The 6,648-nt window shown below is 37.0% G+C and overlaps 1 non-coding gene across 1 annotated transcript; it reads left to right on the top strand.

The window, feature by feature from the left end:
- Positions 1–1,274: 1,274 nt before the first annotated feature.
- On the top strand, positions 1,275–1,376 carry LOC122121695. The gene has a single exon (XR_006150018.1). It is a non-coding gene; the product is annotated as a U6 spliceosomal RNA (small nuclear RNA).
- The last annotated feature ends 5,272 nt before the right edge of the window (positions 1,377–6,648 follow it).

The following is a 6,648-nucleotide window of genomic DNA, read 5'->3' on the forward strand; positions in this document are numbered from 1 at the left end:
CACTAGTGTTTCAGTCTAGGGCTAAGATTTTAGGTGTGGACATTTATCAACACTCCTGATTCAGATTCTAATTGATAAAATTTTAATCAATATTTTGTTCTTATTAATTTTGCTCTTTGTAAATTCACATATACCTATAAAAAACAGTGTGGCCATCCCAATAACATTCTCAAAGTACTTCCTAATGATGACTTACAAAAAGTTGTTTTATATTACAACAAGGAAAACAATGCTACAAATAAGGAAAACCAATACATAAATATTAATGATTAATAAAATAAAAAAATTACCGCTGTTTCCAGTATTTGAAATGTACTACATATTCGATTTATTATTTTCTCATATTGCTGTACATTTAAAACTGCCTAAGTCTATGATGTTCAACAAGAATTTTATAGGCTATGAGTAGCCTTTAAAGATTATTATTATTAAGATTATTATTTATGGTTCATCTCATCATTTGTATATGGCTTATACCATCATTTGTTCCTCACTAACATATAAAGTAAAGAAGCCTTTAAATTTTAACAGAAACTGTGCAGTTAATGTCTTAAATCTGCTTCTTTACACAAACACTTTGCAACTTCTCATTAGTAAAGTTTCTATAAACTCTGAAATGTACATATTTAGTAGTATGTACCATGAATCTTAAATGCTTTATGAAAAAGTTTTACAACCTGCTAAATAGTCTTAATTTTGGCATATATGAGCAAATTCCCAAAATTAAACATATTTAAAACATTAAAACGTTTAACAAACCTTAACACTTTCTATAGTGTTCATTAGGGCAGGTTCCTTGTACAGAATAATTGAATTCCTCCTCCTACACATCTGTTGAACAACAAATATCTAGTATTATTTTGTTTTTGACATGTCAAACTTGACTTTATTCTTAAATGTGTTCTTATGTAAGAAATACATGGTTCTAAAATTTCACGACAATTCTTTTTTTTTTTTTTTTTTGTCGTTTGTGGGGCTTGAACTCTGGGCCTGGGTGCTGTCCCTCAGCTCTTCAGCTCAAGGCGAGCGCTCTACCACTTGAGCTACAGCGCCACTTCCGGTTTTCTGGTGGTTTATTGGAGATAGGAGTCTCACGGTCTCTCCTGCCCGGGCTGGCTTTGAACCGCGATCCTCAGATCTCAGCCTCCTGAGTAGCTAGGATTACAGGCGTGAGCCACCAGCGCCCGGCTTCACGACAATTCTTTTGAATTTAATTTTTTTGGAATTGTCTAGTTTAAGAAAATCAATTACACTTTATGTATAAAAAATGTTCTGTGCTCAATTCAGTAGCACATACACTAACATTGGAACAATAAAGAGAAGAATAGCCCCTGAATGAGGATGACACTCAACTTCGTGAAGCATTCTAGATTTTTAAAAGAAGATGCTGGAGGGGATGTGGACAGAAGGGAACCTTAATGCATTGTTGTTGGGAGTTTAAACTTGTTCAAAGACTTTGGAAAGTAGTATGGCGGTTCCTCAAAAGACTACAATAGAGCGCCCCTAAGTCCCAGCAATCCCATTTTGGGCATTCACCCAAATGATCACAAACAAGACCATACTAAAACTACCAGCAAAACTATGTTCATTGCAGCATTATTTACCAAAGCTAAGATACAGAACAAAACCCGAGGCCCCACAGTAAACGAATGGATCAAGAAAATGTGTGTGTGTGTGTGTGTGTGTGTGTGTGTGTACTGGAATTCTATGCCTCCATCAGAAAGAATGACATCACCCAGTTTGTTAGGAAATGGAAAGACATGGAAAAAATTATATTAAGTGAATTAAGCCAGGCCCAAAGAAGTGAAGTAAGCCAGGCCCAAAGAAAGATAAGTCCCATGGTTTCCTTAATTGCAATAACTAGTATGTGTCTGCTACAAGCAGAAAACATCATATAAGTTGATGTTAGGCAAAATGAACCCCAAGATAAGGATTCAAATGGTTTTTATTTCTTGCGATTGTTTCTAAGATATTTATAAGATGAATTCTTTGTTGCTTTGTATGTTCCTCCTGCAAGCTAAAGCCCCTGTTTTCACTGTGTTTGATGTTGGTATACTTTGTGCAGTGGAAGGGAAACACAAATCGTTTAAAAAGGGATGCAGGTGGACCCATTGCAACAATGAGATGAACAAGTCGTTATGTCAAAAAATGATTTTGGCCGGGTGTTGAGGGATGTGGACAGTGGGGGGGGCTCGGGGGGAAGGGGTTGGTGGGTGTGGGGGGTGGGAGATGGGCAGGGATGGGAAGGGGAAACAAAGGAGGAGCAAGTGGACCCATTGCAACAATGAGATGTACAAGTTATTATGTCAAAAAATGAACTTTACAACTTTGGGGGGAGGAGGACAGGGTGGGGAAAGTGGGGGAGTATGGGAAGGGATGGGAAGGGGAAACAAAGGAGAAGCAACAATGCTTGATAAGAAATCTTGCCCATGTAATTGTAACTCCTCTGTCAGTATTCTCACAATAAAAAAAAATGTACTCAATAACTCACGCATGTAATTGTAACCCCTCTGTATGGCATTTTCACAATATAAAAAAAGAAACATAGGTCCTGTGGTATCCCTTATTTGCAATAACTAATGCATATCTGGGATAAGCAAAGAAGGTATGGTGAGGCGAAAAAAAGGAGTAGGCAACAATGCTTGATTAGAAACGTACTCATTACATTTTCCAAGTAATTGTAACTCCTCTGTATGGTATTTTCACAATTAAAAAAAAAAAAGGTCAAAAGCATGTGCATATGACTAGATAAGATGATGTTAAGGTAAATGAACCCCATGATAAGGACACAAGAGGTGTTTTATTTCTTCCTGTGGTTTCTAATATATTTATAATGTACGATGTGATTTTTTATATGTGCATCCCCCACAGTTAAAACACTGTTTTCACTGTATCTGATGTTAGTGCACCTCCATCTTGTATATACACTTCTCTAATTTGGGGATGGAAAGGGAAAAAACAAAATGGTTAAATAAGGATACAATATGACCCATTGCAACAATGTGATGCACAAGAAAGTATGTTGAAAAACGAACTTTACAATTTAGGAGGGTGGGGGAGGGGAGTGTACTTGTGGAGGTGGGAGGGAAGGGATGGCGGGGGAAAACAAAGGAGGAGGTAACAATGCTTGATAGGAAATGAACTATTAATTTTTCATGTAACTGTAACCACTCTGTTTAGTACTTTTACAATAAAAAATATAAAAATGTTATGGGATGGAAGAGAATATTTCCCCTATTTTACCCACATAATATCATTAACAAAGAAATTAATGCAAAACACTGATATGCAGATATTTTGAATAAATGTGTGTTTGTGTATGTGTGTGTGTGTGCATGCCTGCGCATTTTCGTTCTCAGAGTTTGAATTCAGTGCATCAAGGTCCCCCTAGGCCATTCCTCTCTAGATTGATGAGCTACTATATAAGCTACATCTCCATTCTTGGCTCTTTGCTAGTTCATTAATTTTTTTTAAATATTTTTATTATTTTTTTATTGTGAACATACTGTACAGAGGGGTTACAATTACATGGGCAAGATAATGAGTACATTTCTTATCAAGCATTGCAGCCTCCTCCTTTGTTTACCCTTCACATCCCTTCCCAGCCTCCCCCCGCCCCCCCCCACGCCATCCTCCCCCCCACACCAAAGTTGTAAAGTTTGTTTTCGACATGACAACTTGTACTTCTCATTGTTGCAATGTGTCCACCTGTATCCTTAAACGACTTGTTTTTCCCCTTCTCCTCCACAAATTATACTGACATCAACTATAGTGAAAGCAGGGGTTATACTGTGTGTGTGGGGGGGGGGGGGGATATACAAAGCAACAAAGAAATAATTTTAAAAATGCGTTAGAAAAAAATTCATGAAAGAAAAAAACATTTAAATACATATGTAAGGGTTCATTTTCCTAACATCACATTATCTGAACTTTTCTGCTTGACTCATACATATACTAGATATTGCAAATAAGGGAAAGCATGGGACCTATGTTTCTTTGGGCTTGGCTTACTTCACTTAATATAAATTTTTCCAAACCTTTCCATTTCCTAACAAATGGGGCAATGTCATTCTTTCTGATGGAGGCATAGAATTCCATTGTAATTTTTTTAAAATAATCTCATTAATATTTTTTGTCCTGATTGGCTTCCAACGGTTATCCACAGATCTCAGGTTCCTGAGCAGATACCCGAGTAGACAGGATTACAGGTGTGACCAACCAGCACAAGGCTTTCAGAATAATTTAAAAAGTAGAAGAAAATTTACTTCATGGAGGCTTGTTTATCATCTCCCGCTTTTAAAGCATTTTGGAGTGATTATATGTGAATTTATTTCATTTTTGGATTCTTAAAAGACAGTAAGTGATGGAATTTAAACGTTTTAATCTTTTTTTTTTTTAATTGGTCATGCGGCATGAAATCTGGGCTTGGGCGCTCTCCCTGCCCCTTTCGGCTGAGGGTGAGTGCTGTACCCCTTGAGCCACAGTGCCACTTCTGCTTTCCTAGTAGTTTATTGGAGATAAGAGTCTCACAGACTTTCCAGCCTGGGCTTGCTTTGAAGCGCATTCCTCAGATCTCAGCTTCCTCTGTAGCCAGTATTATAGGTGTGAGCCACCAGCTACTGGCTAGTTTTAGTACTTTTTTTAAAAATATTTTTTGGGGGTCTGATCGTGGGGCCTGAACTCTGGGCCTGGGCACTGTCCCTCAGCTCTTCAGCTCAAGGCTAGTGCTCTACCACTTGAGCCACAGCGCCACTTCCGCCTTTTTTCTTTTTTGCTTATGTGGTGCTGAGGAATCGAACCCAGGGCCTCATGCATGCAAGGCAAGCGCTCTACCACTGAGCTACCTTCCCAGGCCTTTAGTACTTTTTAAAATGTATACTGGAACTGTGGAACAGAAGAAATTTGTCTCTCTGTAGACCTCAATTTATGAGCTCAGCTCTGAACATGATAACCCAATGGCACCAACACTGTGTTGAAGACAAAATGTGACAGAAAACAATTACCGTGGGCAATAATTGCTATGCTATTATTTCTTGGACAGGATGAATATTGAGTTGAGAGAGTAAGGGAATGGAGAGGATTTTGCCTACTTTTTTATTGCTTACTTTTTGAAATTTTGAATCATTTCCTTCCCCACTGTGTGTCTTTGGGCCATGCACTTAGTGCCTTTAATTACAATATTTCCTAACACTAAAATGGTAATAATAATAGAATTATAGCAAATGTTTTCTTAAGAATTAAGAGAAAAAAAACTTGTGAAATACTTAACATAAACTTCTAGGAATAACAATTACAATTACATGGGCAAGATAATGAGTATATTTCTTATCAAGCATTGTTGCCTCATTCTTTGCTTCTTGTTCCCATCCCTTCCCATCTCCTCCCACACTCCCCATCCCACCAACTCCCCTCCCCCACCAAAGATGTAAAGTTCATTTTTTGACATAAGGACTTGTACATCTCATTATTACAATGAGTCCACCTGCATCCCTATTTAAATGATTTGTTTTTTCCCTTCCCCTCCACAAGTTATACCAACAACAAATACAGTGAAAGCATGGGTTATACCATGGGGGATGGACATACAAATCAACAAAGAAATCATCTTATAAATGTTTGAAACAATTGCAATAAAGAAAAAAAAACAATTGAATCCTTATCTTGGGGTTCATTTCACCTAACATCAACTTATCTGACCTTTTCTGCTTGTCTCAGACATATACTAGTTTTTGCAAATAAGGGAAACCATGGGACCTATTACCTATGTTTTATTGGGCCTGGCTTAATTCACTTAATATAATTTTTTCTAAGTCTTTCCATTTCCTAACAAATGAGGCAATGTCATTCTTTCTGATGGAGGCATAGAATTCCATTGTATATATATATATATATATATATATATATATATATATATATATATCACATTTTCTTCATCCTTTCATCTAGTGAGGGACATCTGGGTTTGTTTCATATTTTAGCCATGATAAATAATGCTTCAATAAACATAGTTGTGCTGGTAATGGACAAGAGTCTCATATCTAAAATATACCTGGAACCCAAAAAATTAAATCCCCCAACGACAAATCGTCAAACAAACAACTGCCAAATAAATAAATGAGCTAAAGACTTAGAAACTTTTCTGAAGAGGAAAAAAGTATGGCCAATAGACGTGAAGAAATACTCAACCTCTCTAGCCATAAAAGAAATGCAAATCAAAACAACATTGAGATACCATATCACCCCAGTTAGAATGGCTATAATCATGAACTCTAAAAACAACAGATGCTGGTGGAGAGGTGGACAGAATGGAACCTTAATGCATTATTGTTGGGAGTGTAAACTTGTTCAACAACTTTGGAAAGTAGTATGGAGTTTCCTCCAAAGACTCCACATAGAGCTCCTCTATGATCCAACAATACCACTTTGGGGCATTTACCCAAATGATCACAAACTAGCCAACAGTTTTTTTTTTTAATATTAAATAGAATGCAATCAGTATTACAAAAGCCATTGCATGTAATGAGAAACCAGAAGGCATGTTCTCTATTGACCATGCGCTGCTTCAAAGTCAGCCAGGTGGATAACTTCTCATGCTGTAAATCAAACTGGTTTTATTATGTCTTGACAGTATAAAAACATCAGGGACAG

This window comes from Dipodomys spectabilis, unplaced genomic scaffold, assembly GCF_019054845.1.
Source record: "Dipodomys spectabilis isolate Male_0828 unplaced genomic scaffold, ASM1905484v1 ptg000193l, whole genome shotgun sequence".
In the NCBI taxonomy this organism is placed as follows: Eukaryota; Metazoa; Chordata; class Mammalia; order Rodentia; family Heteromyidae; genus Dipodomys; species Dipodomys spectabilis.